This window comes from Bufo gargarizans, chromosome 3, assembly GCF_014858855.1.
Source record: "Bufo gargarizans isolate SCDJY-AF-19 chromosome 3, ASM1485885v1, whole genome shotgun sequence".
Taxonomy (NCBI): domain Eukaryota; kingdom Metazoa; phylum Chordata; class Amphibia; order Anura; family Bufonidae; genus Bufo; species Bufo gargarizans.
Genome location: NC_058082.1, coordinates 410,600,813 through 410,617,348, shown reverse-complemented (window position 1 = coordinate 410,617,348; position 16,536 = coordinate 410,600,813).

The following is a 16,536-nucleotide window of genomic DNA, read 5'->3' as shown; positions in this document are numbered from 1 at the left end:
CCCAGGACAGCTGATTCTTTCCAGGGTGCCCCGCGGCCTTGGAGTTATGGTAGGTTCGCAACAACAGAGTGCGCAACTCCTCAGGCACAAAACATCTGCCGTTGGGTCTCCCAGAGGGAGCACCAGATTGAGCCGCCAAAATCTGCTCACCCAGAGGAGAGGTCAGGCTGGTGCGAATAGCAGCCAGGATCTGATTCGGGGGTATGACCGTAGTCGGAATCGACTCCTCCCCGGACAGCTCGGAGTACTGCCGTGATAAGGCATCCGCTCTGATGTTCTTGGAGCCGGGTAGGTAGGAGACCACGTAATTAAAACGTGACAAGAACAGAGCCCATCTGGCCTGACGTGGTGTCAATCTCTTGGCCTCAGAGAGGTAGGTCAGATTCTTGTGGTCCGTCAGGATGAGAACCGGAACCACCGAGCCCTCGAGCAAGTGCCTCCATTCTTTAAGGGCCTGCACGATGGCCAATAACTCCCTGTCACCAATCTGATAGTTGCACTCCGCGGAAGACAGTTTCCGGGAGTAAAACCCACAAGGAAGCAGAGGACCCTCTGGTGTTCTACGCTGAGACAGGAGGGCGCCTACTCCCGTCTCAGATGCGTCCACCTCGAGGACAAAAGGCAACCCAGGGTTGGGATGCGACAGAATCGGAGCCGACACAAAGGCGGACTTTAGAGCCTCAAAAGCTCGGATGGCCTAGAGCGGCCAGACCTGAGGATTACTGCCCTTCCTGGTCAGATCCGTGAGAGGCTTGGCTAGCATGGAAAAGTCCCTGATGAACTTCCGATAATAATTGGCGAAGCCCAAAAAGCGCTGCAGGGCACGAAGCCCACTGGGCTGGGGCCACTGTAAGACAGCCGAAACCTTCTCAGGATCCATGGAGAACCCCTCAGCGGAAATGATGTAACCTAAGAAGGTTACCTGGGATCGGTGAAATTCGCATTTCTCAAGCTTACCGAACAGCTTGTTCTCTCGTAAACGTTGCAACACTCGTCTGACATCCAGAATGTGGGCCTCCATGGATGCAGAATATACCAAGATGTCATCCAAATAGACCACCACACACTGCTGCAACAGGTCACGGAAAACATCGTTGATGAATTCCTGGAAGACTGCGGGCGCATTGCACAACCCAAAGGGCATAACCAAGGATTCATAATGACCGGTCCTGGTGTTAAACGCGGTCTTCCACTCATCGCCCGCCTTGATCCTTACCAGGTTATATGCCGCCCTCAGGTCGAGTTTGGTAAAGACCGTGGCCCCTTTGAGGCGATCGAACAGCTCGGAAATCAAGGGTATCGGGTAAGCGTTCTTGATCGTGATGCGATTGAGACCCCTGTAGTCGATGCAAGGCCTCAACTCACCGCCCTTCTTTTTCACAAAGAAAAATCCAGCCCCTGCCGGGGACGAGGATTTGCGAATGTGTCCGCGTGAAAGCGCCTCCCTCACGTACTCCTCCATGGCCTCATTCTCCGCTACCGACAGTGGATAGACTTTGCCACGAGGAGGAACGGCACCAGATTGTAACTCTATGGCACAATCGTATGGGCGGTGCGGAGGTAGGGCAACCGCACGCACCTTATCGAATACATCCCGGTACTCCTCGTATTCAGGAGGCAACAGAGAGTCCGAGGAAGTACACAGCAACTTGACAGGCCCATGGATGCAACTAGCCCCACACTGCGGTGACCACGAGAGGATCTCGGCCGATCTCCAATCGAAAGTCGGATTATGCTCCTGGAGCCAGGGGTACCCCAAGACCACCGAGTAGTGTGGAGACGAAATAACCTGGAGACAGACCGACTCTCTGTGAACGGCACCAATGGCCATCCCCACTGGAAGGGTCTCCTGAGTCACGTGTGGCGGCAGAAGGGGTCTGCCGTCTATCGCCTCAAGAGCCAGTGGGGAACCTCGAGGCTGCAGAGGAATGGAATTGGCGGCGGCGAACACACTATCAATGAACAAGCCACCAGCACCAGAGTCCACCAACGCCTGGGTCGTCACCGAGCCCCCGACCCAGGAGAGGACAACAGTAATCAGTGGTTTGTCAACACGGGAAACCGGGGACGAGGAGACTCCACCCAAGATCTGCCCCCGACAGGATCTCAGGTGCGAGCGTTTCCCGGACGGTTCGGGCATGCCAACCGAAAATGCCCACCGAGACCACAGTACATGCATCGGCCCTCGCGTCTCCGGAGTACCCTCTCCCCCTCGGACAGGCGAGCAACCCCCAGCTGCATGGGTTGACCCCCAGACCAGTCATCCCCAGGAGGCGTGGGAGGAGAGGGAGGCACGGGTGGGACAGCAAACGTAGGCGCCAATCTGTTAGAAGGCCTCCGCAGGCTCTCCTTAAAGGAAGGTCTCTCCCTGAGTCTGGTGTCAATCAAAATCAGGAAAGAAATAAGGGACTCGAGCTCCACTGGTAGGTCCTTGGCTGCAATCTCATCCTTCAAGGCATCCGAGAGACCATGAGAGAAAGCAGCGACCAGAGCCTCATTATTCCAGCCCACCTCTGCTGCCAGGGTACGAAACTCAATGGCGTATTCAGCTACGGATCGTGAACCCTGTCTGATGGACATAAGGAGCTTCGCAGCAGAGGCAGCACGAGCCGGCACATCGAATACCTTCCGAAGAGAAGCAACAAAACCGGAAAACTCGGCAACCACCGGATTGTTGTTCTCCCATAAAGGGCTGGCCCAGGCCAAGGCCTTGTCCGAGAGCAGCGAGATCAAGAAGCCCACCTTTGATCTCTCAGTAGGAAAGGCATGTGGCAGCAACTCGAAATAAATGGCCACCTGGTTAAGGAAACCTCGGCACTGAGTTGGCTCTCCCCCAAAGCGCTGTGGAAGGGGGGCAGAACCGGTCATACCCCGAAACACCGCAGGTGCAGCAACAGGTGTCGGGGTAGACTCTGGCGCAACAACCGGAGCGGCAGTAGGAGCGGGCCCAGGAGCGACAACCGACCCATCGGCAACGGAAGCTAAATGAGCCGTGCGTTCAAGCAGGGTTTGTAACGCCACAGCGAACCGACCCAACAGGTGATCCTGCTGATCAAGTCTGGCAACCAGCGTAGGTAGCGAGGATGGCCCTGTACCGTCAGAATTCATGGCTTGGTCCTAATGTCATGGAACCATGAACCAGACGTACAACAGAGATAGGTGGAATAAGAAGGCTTTATTGAAAATCAAGCTGTAGCTAAAGTCCAAACGGATGGCTAAACTGAAGCAGGGTCTTGCGTAGACGGAGGTCAGGAACCAGGAGGGTAGTCAGACGTAGCCAGGAACAGGAACCAACGGGGTAGTCAGACGAAGCCAGGATCGGGAACCAACAGGGTAGTCAGACGAGGCCAGGATCAGGAACCAGAAGCAGCAGCAGTCTTTGAAGCATGTGCACACAGGAGGACCAAGCAAGGAACTGAAGCCACAGACCTTCTATATATATGAGCTAGGCATCCAGCTCCTCCCAGTGGGAAGGAGGAGCCGCAGGGTGGGAGGCTACAAGAAACCCAGAAACCAAGATGGCCGCCAGCACATGTCAAACGAAGGAGAACAGTGAGAAGGTAAGACCATGACAGCACCAGAACCATGCAGCTTGGTGTTGTCCTGTTAAAAAAGGGCTCCTAAGACACTTTGGAGAAATGGAAACACTGATTCAATGACAAAATCAATGTTACACTAAGCTGTTATTGTACCTGAAATGAAGACTAGAAGGGTCCAGCTACTGTGCATTATGTCACACCAGGAGTAGGACTAGTGTGATGTCTCCTTGAAAATACCTTTTCATGGTGTACATGTGATCTATAGACCAATCTCTGGCTATTATTGTTATTAAGACAAAAGTGGAACTCATCACTGAAAAGGATAAACCTCCATTCCATCCTCCATGAGCCAATGGTAAACCTGTAGCTAGATGTCTGGCTTATAGCCCTATGTCATGAAAATGCCTTCCGATGGTTTGTGTAGACATTGTTTGCCTCCTTTGACTTGGGATGTGTTGCCCAATTTCACTTGCAGCCCAATATCAATTACCTTAATTGTGGAGTGTGTTGTTGGCTCTCTCCCCTTGCTCCTTTCTTACACCCCTAAATGGGAGAAGACTACATTCAGACCATTTAGTCCTAGCTCTGGTGAACTAGATGTAGCATAGATCGGACCTGCTTGCTCGATCCTTGTGGAGTCCAGAGGCTAAATAGTCATATTCTAAGCAGTTCCACTTGGTGTGGAGAGAATCTCTTCCACTTCTGGGGTCCGCCCCTTTCTTACATCCCTTTCAGAACTCCTACACCAGGCATGTCAAAACTGCGGCCCTCCAGCTGTTGCAAAACTACAACTCCCAGCATGCTCTAATAGTTGTAAGCTCGCTCTGGACATGCCACAGGACACATTAACTTGGGAACATCAGTAGAATATGACCACTGGTAGAGAGGAGCAAATTACTGAAAAGTTTGATTTGGCTGATTTGCTGAATTTTACAAAAGAAATTGCTTTGTGACTAATTATTTTGTCACGAAGTGCATTTTTTTGTAAGTAGTGGGTGCAATGACAGGGAGCTGCGATAGCGCTGCTCCCTGTCATTGTATCTGTCATGGCTGAGGATGGGGAAAACCCTCAGCCGTGCGATGCCACGAGATGTTAGTCGCTGCTCGGCCAGGACAACAGAATAAGGGAGCAGGTCACCTCCTATCGCATCCCTAATCCGACCCTGACTCCTAGCTGCATGAGCCGACCTTGAAGGTAGGAGGGCTTATGCTCAGGAACCTCGGATCCCTACTCACCCTCCGCTGATCTCTGAACTAGGAGCTGGGTAGACCAACTGTTCCTCCTGGATGCGGAGAAACAGGAGTCTAAACTGGCCGAGCTGCAATGGGATGTAAACATAAACAGAATATGGATATGGCAGGAGAGTGAAAGACTTCCACCTCTACCTGCCACAGACACACTGACTGGATCCCGTGCTCAACTGCTGAAGTCCACACCCAACATAAAAGGACACAGCACTCAAACACACAGGAACCCAGAACCATAGCTGCAATAATAACAGACACCACATAAACATCACATAACATTTATGACCACAAGGGTGGCCCTCACTGGCAGATGGAATTAGAGACCAGAAGGGTGCCTCCAGCTTACTACAAGGCTGGAGTACCCCTCAGCTTCTGAATCACAACAGAAGCTATATAGGCCCAAGTAGCCACACCCACACAGACACACCCAGTGTTCACACACACACACACACACAGAGAAGGGATTTAACCCTTCTTACACCAGGCATGGTAAAACAGCCACATAAAGGGGAAGTGAACAAACACCAATCACACAGCAGCTGTTACCTCCGGCAACGACATGCGTGGCAACCATGTCCTGGGAGCCAGCCAAAAGGCTGAGACACTGCCACCACATGTACATAAGCAACATGTTGCCGCAGACAACCACAAGTGAAGGAAAAATGTCACAGTGCACACACCCAAACCTCATGCACACCAAACATATAAAAGGCACACCTACAAAGACAGGTTGCCAGGTGCAACCGCATACATAATGTTGCCAGCGGCAACCACAGGTGAGGTAACATACTACAGCCATCATCTGTGATTGACAACAAGACCAAACCGCAGACAACTGCATGCGGTTCCAAGAGTCATGACCATAACCATGGTCGTGACAGTATCCCTCAGATGCCGAGTTCATACATGATCGTGGCATCTAAGCGAAAAAACTATGTAAAATTAACATTAAAACAATTTAAATCAAACTTACCCCCTCCATATGCTCGCAACGGGCCGGCCGCCGCCATCTTGCTTCAATATCTGGTGCGAAATGACGTCATCACGCCAGCCGGCATGGTGATGTCATACATCACCGAGCACAAGATTTTGGCCAAGATCTCCAAATCAAGGTGGCAGCTGGCAGCCGGCAGCCTGTCGTAAACAAATGGAGGCAGTAAGTTTTAATTTTTTAGTTTTTTACTTTTTTACACTATTTCAGTTTAAATCGATTCGCTACCACAAAGCACGAGGAAATTCGGCTTCAAGGCTAATCAAATTTATCCTGAAATTCGGATCGAATTCCACTTTGTGGGATTTGATTCGCTTATCGGTAATCACTGGCTATGCATGTTTCACAATACTTCAATACATTTTTCATAATATTTGCTAAACTAATGCATTAATTATTAAAGGCTAAAAAGGTACTATTTAACACATTTCTTGGCACCAATATACCTTTAATAAACCCAGTGGAGGAGATATTGAATAACTTGCTAAAAGTGGAGGTTTAAAGTGCTTTAACCCCTTCCCAACCACCTCAGGTAAATTTATGTAGGCGGTCAGGTATTTAAAACTGGTACTGCTTGCAAGCACAGTGGGCACCATAGCCGCTGGGTTCTTGCTGTTTTAAACAGCAGAAACTGGGACCTAATGTCTGCGACTGACAGTAATGTCGATTACATACATTAAACATCTCAGATGTAACCATTACATCTGGTAGATTAAAGACCAGGAGCGAGCGATCCCGTCCGTGCAACAGCGAGGAACGGGGGAGCCGGATTCAGTGTGTGGCAGCCTGTCCTCCTGATGGGCTGATGCACAGAAATGTCTTAGTTGCTTATAGCAAACAATCAGATTCCACCTTTCACTTTTCACAGCTCCTTTGGAAAATGAAAGGTGGAATTTAGTCGTTTTCCCCCATAGTGTATTTCTGATAGTTTATAATAGAAGCAATCTGATGATTGCTTGTTATACAGTGCCTTATAAAAACTGAATTCTGAATTTTATGTGATGGATCAGAACACAATAGTCTAAGTTGGTGAAGTGAAATGAGAAAAATATATAAATAAAACTATTGTTTAGAAATAGAAATCAGAAAATTGGCATGCGCGTATGTATTCACCCCCTTTGTTATGAAGCCCATAAAAAGCTCTTGTGCAACCAATTACCTTCAGAAGTCACATAATTAGTGAAATGATGTCCACCTGTGTGCAATCTAAGTGTCACATGATCTGTTATTACATATGCACACCTTTTTTGTAAGGCCCCAGAGGCTGCAACACCTAAGCAAGAGGCATCACTAACCAAACACTGCCATGAAGACCAAGGAACTCTCCAAACAAGTAAGGGACAATGTTGTTGAGAAGTACAAATCAGGGTTAGGTTATAAAAAAAAATATCCAAATCTTTAATTCAAATTTATCATAACCAAATGGAAAGAACATGGCACAACAGCAAACCTGCCAAGAGACAGCCGTCCACCAAAACTCACGGACCGGGCAAGGAGGGCATTAATCAGAGAGGCAGCACAGAGACCCAAGGTAACTCTGGAGGAGCTACAGAGTTCCACAGCAGAGACTGGAATATCTGTACATAGGACGCCCCATAGAGTTGGGCTTTATGGCAGAGTGGCCACAAGAAAGCCATTACTTTCAGCAAAAAAACAAAAAAGCACATTGTGAGATTGCTAAAAGGCATGTGAGAGACTCCCAAAATATATGGAGGAAGGTGCTCTGGTCTCATGAGACTAAAATTGAACTTTTAGGCCAAAGAAAACTCTATGTCTGGCGCAAACCCAACACATCACATCACCGAAAGAACGCCATCACCACAGTGAAACATGGTGTTGGAAGCATCGTGCTGTGGGATGATTTTTAGCAGCCGGGACCAGGAAACTAGTCAGAGATGAGGGGAAGGTGGATGGTGCTAAATACAGGGATATTCTTGAGCAAAACCTGTACTACTCTGTGCGTGATTTAAGACTAGGGCGAAGGTTCACCTTCCAGAAGGACAATGACCCCAAACACACAGCTAAAGCAACACTTGAGTGGTTTAAGGGGAAACATGTAAGTATGTTGGAATGGCCTAGTCCAGGGGTAGGCAACCTCCGGCACTCCAGCTGTTGTGAAACTACAACTCCCAGCATGCATACCTGCTCTTCTAAGAACTCACATGGAAATGAATGGAGCATGCTGGGAATTGTAGTTTCACAACAGCTGGAGTGCCGAAGGTTGCTGATCCCTGGCCTAGTCAAAGCCCAGATCTCAATCCAATAGAAAATCTGTGGTCAGACTTAAAGATTGCTGTTCACAAGCACAAACCATCCAACTTGAAGGAGCTGGAGCAGTTCTGCAAGGAGGAATGGGCAAAAATCCCAGTGGTAAGATGTGACGAGCTCATAGAGACTTATCCAAAGTGACTCGGAGCTGTGATTGCCACAAAAGGTGGCTCTACAAAGTATTGACTTTAGGGGGGTGAATAGTTATGCACATTGACTTTTTCTGTTATTTTGTCCTATTTGTTTTTTGCTTCACAATAAATAAATAAAAAAACATCTTCAAAGTTGCGGGCATGTCCCGGTAAATTAAATGATGCTAATCCTCAAATCCATGATAATTCCAGGTTGTGAGGCACCAAAACATGAAAAGTCAAGGGGGGTGAATACTTTTGCAAGGCACTGTAGTTACTTATGGAAACTATTACGAAGTGTAAAAAAAACAACAAAATAGAAAAACAAGTCTAAGGCTAGGTCTACACGACGACATTTGTCGCCCGACAATAAGTCGCGTGACAGATAGGGCACAACTACACTGCAACATTTGCAGCGCAACATTTTGTTGCACCAATGTCGCACGACAATTTATATAATGGCAGTCTATGGTGTCGCACTGCAACATGCAACATGCTGCCACTGCGACGCAACAGTCGCAGGAAAAGCCATCTCGAATGGCTTTTCTGCGACTGTTGCGTCGCAGCATGTTGCATGTTGCAGTGCGACACCATAGACTGCCATTATAAAAATTGTTGCGCGACATTGGTGCAACAAAATGTTGCGCGACAAATGTCGTTGTGTAGACCTAGCCTAAATGTCCGATTAGCCATTTTATTGGTCACTTCACCTCCCACAGAAGTAAAAAAAAGTGATCAAAAAGTCATACACCCCAAATGGTATCAATAAAAAGGACAAATCACCCCACAAAAAATAAGCTCTCACACAGCTCTGTACACATAAAAAGAATAAAATTATGGTGGTCCGAATATAGTTATGCAAAGAAAAAAAATGTTTTTTCAAAGTTTTTATTGTTTTTTTCAGTATTAAAACAAAAGAAAAACGATACATATGTAGGATCATTGCAATTGTACTGACCTGGAGAATGAAGGGAACAGGTCAGTTTTACTCCATAGGTTATGCCATAAAAAAATAAAAAAACTGACAGAATTGTGTTTTTTCAGATTTCCTCCCCATTTAGATTTTTTTTTCCAAAATGGGGTGGAATAATGACACCCGTAAATGGTGCCATTATAAAAACAACTTGTCCAGCAAATAAACAACCCCTTTATATGGATATGTGAATGGAAAAAAAAAAGCTGGGAGTAAAAATGAAAAAATGAAAAAATGGAAAATTGCCCCAGACTTGAAGAGGTTAATGGAGCAATGAAATGCCTTGACAGACAAGAGGGGAGAATACGTCAGTTTGAATTTTTTTTTAACACTTACCACACATGGATAAGGCCTCATGCACACGACCGGGTCCGCATCTGCTTTTTGCAGCTCGGGTGCAGACCCATTCACTTCAATGGGGCCGCAAAAGATGCGGACAGCACTCCGTGTGCTGTCCGCATCCTTTGCTCCGTTCCGCGGCCCCGGAAAAAACAAAAAACAAACATATCCTATTCTTGCCCGTTTTGCGGACAAGAATAGGCATGTCTACAATGGGCCGCCCGTTCCGTTCCGCAAATTGTTGAAGGCACAGGGGCGGCTTCCGTTTTTTGCGGATCTGTGGTTTGCGGTCCGCAAAAAACAGCACAGTCGTGTGCATGAGGCCTAATTTGGTTGATTTGTTATGTTACAAGCCTGCATCACAGCACTGCATGCAGCACTCCTTTTCCCATGGAAATGACAGAAAAATATATGCAAAAGTTAACAGTCTTAGGCCTCATGCACACGGCCATGGCTGTGGCCCAAATTGCAGCCCGCAAACAGATTGAATGGGTCTGCAATCCGCATCTGCGTTGCTTCCGTGGGGTTTCTCTCAGTGCCTCCGCACCGCAAAAAAATAGAACTTGTATTTTTTCAAGGTGCGCACTGATCATGGACCCATTCAAGGCTGTATGGATGGGCCCGTGCATTGGGGACCGCAAATTGCGGTCCCCAATGCACAGAACGGCCACACAACAGCCGTGTGCATGAGGCCTTAGACAGAAGCTCCTCGATTATATGTGTGTTGTATGAGAAGTTCAAACTTTCATAAAACAGTAAAATGTAAATATTTCTACAACAAATAAACAGGAAGAATCGTGATTATCATAAAAAAAAAAAAAAAAAAAAAACGGAAATAGGGGCTGTACATATTCGACATTCATATTCATATTGTACCTGTTCAGTTTGGCCTTTGATGGCGCTCGCTGTCTACACGGAACATTAAACCCAACTGACCAGGTTCCTCTTGGATTGAGTCCCTTGTGAGAAAAGCTCATTGCAAACATTAGTTGTTGATCTGATAAGAGGAAGTATCCCCCAAATGTGCCACCTCAGTGAGACATGTTAATAAAGGAATCTTATTCAAATCCAATTTTAAACCTAAGAGGAGTATATTTGGAGGTGACCGCACCACTATAAATGCCCATTTTTATCTTTTCCTGATTACACGTAAAAACGGTCTCCAGATTCCCTGTTAAGGCATCTGGCCCAGCAGTCTCCCTCTCTTACCCCAAAGTGGGTAATACATGAATTAGCACTTAAGATTCACAGAAAATTTTAAATTAAAGGGGTTCTCTGGGCTTTTAATATTGTTCTCAGGATAGGTCATCAATATCAGATCAGCAGTGGTCCGACACCCGGCACCTCCGCTGATCAGCTGTAACCCTGGGTTCACACCTGAGCGTTTTACGCGCGTTTTTGTCGCGCGTTTTTATGCGCGTTTTTTGTAATAGTAAACGCGCGTTTGACGCGCGTTTGTGTCATTGACTGCAGTGTCCTATGGCCACAAACGCGCGTCAAAACGCCCCAAAGAAGCTCAAGTACTTGTTTGAGCGTCGGGCGTTTTACAGCGCGTTCGTACGCGCTGTAAAACGCCCAGGTGTGAACCCTTCCCATAGGGAAGCATTGGTTTTCATGTCTTAAGCGTTTTACAGCGCGTTTGAACGCGCTGTAAAACGCTCAGGTGTGAACCCAGGGTTAGGGGACGCACATGCTGCTATGTCTATGGGGAGATGGCACGTACGTACTGCGAGCACTTTCCCTTCATACAGCTGATCCGCGGGGGTGCTTGGTGTCGACCCTCGCAGATCTGATATTGATGACCTATTCTGTTTATCCCTAAACAAGGGGACAAAGGCGATAAGGGGAAAAACTTGTTTAATGCACTATTCCATTTTGAATTTTAATAGTGTTGGATTAAAACAAGAACATGTGTCATCCTGGTGTAAATGTGCAACAGGTCATTACTTTATATGTGTTTGAATCATCAATAAAATGACATCATGCGACCAGCGGATGGGAGGGAAGGGGCTAGGGGACAGACTACTAAATAGGTAAAAGTTTGTAGATCCTTCCATTTCAGGTTCCAGCTTCTCTGCAGGACAGATACATATAGTCCGATGCTATAGCAGAGGTAAGTACAAAGGCAATGTAAATAGGGGCATATTGCTGATCTAAAATCGAGATACATTATCAAATTGATTGCAAAGTCCAATGCCTATTGTTATTTCATATTCTAATAGTTCCTTATGACCCACAGATTATACTGGAGGTATAATATACATTTTATACAGAAATTGTACCATTATTTAAAAACTGATCAAAAAGTGAGCCTGGAAACTATAGTCCTATAAGTCTAACATCTGCCGTGGATGAACTTTTTGAAGATTTTCCTAGAGATACTATTCAGGAGTATCTCAATGAAAATAAGCAAATAACGCCATATCAGCATGGCTACATGAGGGATCGGTCATGTCAAACTAATGTCATCAGTTTCTATTAGACTGGATCGGGGTGGATCTTTGAATGTTTTATATCTTGATTTCTCCAAAGCATTGGACACTGTACCACATAATATGTTAGTACATAAAATGAGAATGCTCGGACTAAGGGAAAATGTGTGAATATGGCTAAGTGGTAGGAAAAAGGCTGGTTGTTGATCACAATCAATATAGAAAGGGATTCTTTACGGTAAGAGCAGTGAGACTATGGAACTCTCTGCCTGAGGAGGTGGTGATGGTGAGTACAATAAAGGAATTCAAGAGGGGCCTGGATGTATTTCTGGAGAGTAATAATATTACAGGTTCTTGTTATTGAGTTATTCTGATTGCCTGATTGAAGTCAGGAAAGAATTTCTTACATCTAAAATAAAGAAAATTGGCTTCTACTTTATGTGTTTTTTTTTGCCTTTCTCTGGATCAACTTTTAAGGATTACAGTCTGAAATGGATGGACATGTGCCTTTTTCAGACTTGGTCCTCATGCACACGACCGTGGTGTGTTTTGTGGTCCGTAAATCGCGGATCCGCAAAACACGGATAGCGTCAATATAAATGCCTATTCTTGTCCGCAAAGCGCGGACAAGAATTGGACATGTTATATTTTTTTTGCGGGGCCACAGAACGGAGCAACGGATGCGGACAGCACACGGAGTGCTGTCTGCATCTTTTGCTGCCCCATTGAAGTGAATGGGTCCGCACCCGAGCCGCCAAAACGGGAACTCGGATGCGGACCAAAACAACGGCCGTGTGCATGAGGCCTTACAATCTATTTGTACAAAGACCAGCGCTTGCAGATTGGTGAAGTCTGACACCCAGCACTCACGCAGATCAGCTGTTTAGGTGAAGCCCCATCAATGGAAATCGATGGTGGAACTACACAACTCTGGTAACTGTGAAGTGAATAGAGCTCATCACTGTAGCGCTGCCACCCCTGTAGTAATGAGATCCCTCTACAAGGTTGACAATGCTGTGCAGTTACAGTGCTGACTTCTGGTGACAGCTGATCAGCATGGATGTGAGTGACCCTAGGATAGGCCATCACTTAATAAAAGCTGGACAACTACTTTAATTCTATGCTAATCCAGCAGCTCTACATTAGAAAAAGTGAGTGCCAGCCATTAAAAATATGTTTAGAAAATAAGCACATAATTTTGCACTTATATATATAAAAAATATATATATATGTTTAAGTGGACATTTAAATGGGAATTACTGAATTCTTACATTCAGAAAAATGCGAAGAATATCATTACTATACAAGAACAGTGTGCTACTTAAGGGGTTGTAAAATAATACCTTGATTAAGTAAAGATACAGGTCCTTCTCAAATAATTAGCATATTGTGATAAAGTTCATTATTTTCTGTAATGTACTGATAAACATTAGACTTTTATATATTTTTGATTCATTACACACCAACTGAAGTAGTTCAAGCCTTTTATTGTTTTAATATTGATGACTTTGGCATACAGCTCATGAAAACCCAAATTTCCTATCTCAAAAAATTAGCATATTTCATCTGACCAATAAAAGAAAAGGGTTTTTAATACAAAAAAAGTCAACCTTCAAATAATGATGTTCAGTTCTGCACTCAATACTTGGTCGGGAATCCTTTTGCAGAAATGACTGCTTCAATGCGGCGTGGCATGGAGGCAATCAGCCTGTGGCACTGCTGAGGTGTTATGGAGGCCCAGGATGCTTCGATAGCGGCCTTAAGCTCATCCAGAGTGTTGGGTCTTGCGTCTCTCAACTTTCTCTTCCCAATATCTCACAGATTCTCTATGGGGTTCAGGTCAGGAGAGTTGGCAGGCCAATAGAGCACAGTAATACCATGGTCGGTAAACCATTTACCAGTGGTTTTGGCACTGTGAGCAGGTCCCAGGTCGTGCTGAAAAATGAAATCTTCATCTCCATAAAGCTTTTCAGCAGATGGAAGCATGAAGTGCTCCAAAATCTCCTGATAGCTAGCTGCATTGACCCTGCCCTTGATAAAACACAGTGGACCAACACTAGCAGCTGACATGGCACCCCAGACCATCACTGACTGTGGGTACTTGACACTGGACTTCAGGCATTTTGGCATTTCCCTCTCCCCAGTCTTCCTCCAGACTCTGGCACCTTGATTTCCGAATGACATGCAAAATTAGCTTTCATCCGAAAAAATTACTTTGGACCACTGAGCAACAGTCCAGTGCTGCTTCTCTGTAGCCCAGGTCAGGCGTTTCTGCCGCTGTTTCTGGTTCAAAAGTGGCTTGACCTGGGGAATGCGGCACCTGTAGCCCATTTCCTGCACACGCATGTGGATGTTTCTACTCCAGACTCAGTCCACTGCTTCCGCAGGTCCCCCAAGGTCTGGAATCGGTCCTTCTCCACAATCTTCCTCGGGGTCCGGTCACCTCTTCTCGTTGTGCAGCGTTTTCTGCCACACTTTTTCCTTCCCACAGACTTCCCACTGAGGTGCCTTGATACAGCACTCTGGGAACAGCCTATTCGTTCAGAAATTTCTTTCTGTGTCTTACCCTCTTGCTTGAGGGTGACAATGATGGCCTTCTGGACAGCAGTCAGGTCGGCAGACTTACCCATGATTGCGGTTTTGAGTAATGAACCAGGCTGGGAGTTTCTAAAAGCCTCAGGAATCTTTTGCAGGTGTTTAGAGTTAATGCGTTGATTCAGATGATTAGGTTAATAGCTCGCTTAGAGAACCTATTCATGATATGCTAATTTTTTGAGATAGGAATTTTGGGTTTTCATGAGCTGTATGCCAAAATCATCAATATTAAAACAATAAAAGGCTTGAACTACTTCAGTTGGTGTGTAATGAATCTAAAATATATGAAAGTCTAATGTTTATCAGTACATTACAGAAAATAATGAACTTTATCACAATATGCTAATTTTTTTAGAAGGACCTGTATGCCTTCTTCTTTTATTAAGTTTTTTTTTAACCTGAAATTTCGACCTCTGTGGTCTTATCTGACTTATTCAAAGCCAGACATTTCCATCTATGGGGTTTGCAAAGCACCTCATTAACCCCTTTGTAGCCAAGGGGCCTGAATGTCCATATCAAATTTTCAAAACAATATTTTCTAAGGTTAACTTTTTTATTTGATACTTTATTTTAATTTTATTTTTGAGTTTTCATATGGTACCGTGCATGAGCTGTATATTTTAATTTTGATAGAAAATCATGGGGAAAAAATAGTATGATATTGAAATATTCTTCTTTTTGCCATTTGTAATTCAGTGTAAATTGACAAAACATTTATACTAAAAATTCTCTCATTCACTCATATATAAGGGCACCATATATATCTACACACACACACATATACTATATTTAAACACCACCATTACTGTCATACCTGAGAACAAATTCTTGCGTGTCTCCCGCCATTAGTTGATATTCTGGCTTAAACGCTATGTTTGGCACTTTTTGTGACTCCCTGTTACTTTAGTAGGATCAGACTGGCAACGTGTCAGCCTAGTCTCTTCAATGGCAGAATATTACACAGTGAGATTTGCAATTAAAGTGGTGGACGTATATATACATCCTAGCTGCTTGGTGCCTTTACAATTCAGACATTCAAATACAGATGGCAGAGACAAACAGGTTGCACTATACTTCCCAGCATCCCCTTACTGCCTCACTTTCTCCGTCCAATCATAGCCTTTTCTACTTCCTACAAGCCTGCAAGGAGGCACGTAGGCAGAGGGAGTGACAGCTTGTAAAGTGAACAGGAAAGATGCCAAGTTCCTGATACCACATGATTTATGACATGTTGCCTCTAAAGAGAGGGAGATGACACACACAGAAAGCTGAGCACATCTGAACTTCCAGCCATTAGTAAATTCATCACATTTTAGATTTTTTTTAATGAAAAATAAAAATATGAAAAAGACGGTACATTTCAGCACTTTTTTGTTCATCTTATTCTCCCCATGGTCCTATTTTGTCTGATAATACAATTAACACAGAGAAATCTATAATATAAAATCCTCCATATCCCAAGGGCTCAGCCATGCCCCCCTCCTTCTCCACACTGTCCTATGTCTGGCTATAAAACAACTGGCTGGAGCAGGAGCCTCTCAGAAGAGCACTGGCTGTACTAGGACAAAGATAATTAAGCCCCACCCTTCAATTAACCATCAGCTGACAATGGAGCAGATCAGCAGGAAATTAAACCCTTTGTTCTGTGAGGGATTTCTATAGTAATAATAATAATAATAATAATAATAATCTTTATTTACTTTATATAGCACGACATACTCCACAAATCAGAGGATATATGTACAAACGAAATCAGATGTTACATAGTAACAATCTTATTAACAATTCAAACAATAGAAGTGAAGGCCCTGCTCACAAGAGCTTACAATTTATTTTTCATATTTTTATTGTTCTTTATTTAATGGATTTACCAATGGCTGGAAGTTTAGATGTGCTCAGCTTTCTGTGGGTGCCATATCACACACTGTAGTCCCTCTTCAATAATCTCCCTCCCTTTAGAGACATGTCATAAATAATGTGGTATCTGGAACTTGGCATCTTTCCTGTTCACTCTGCAAGC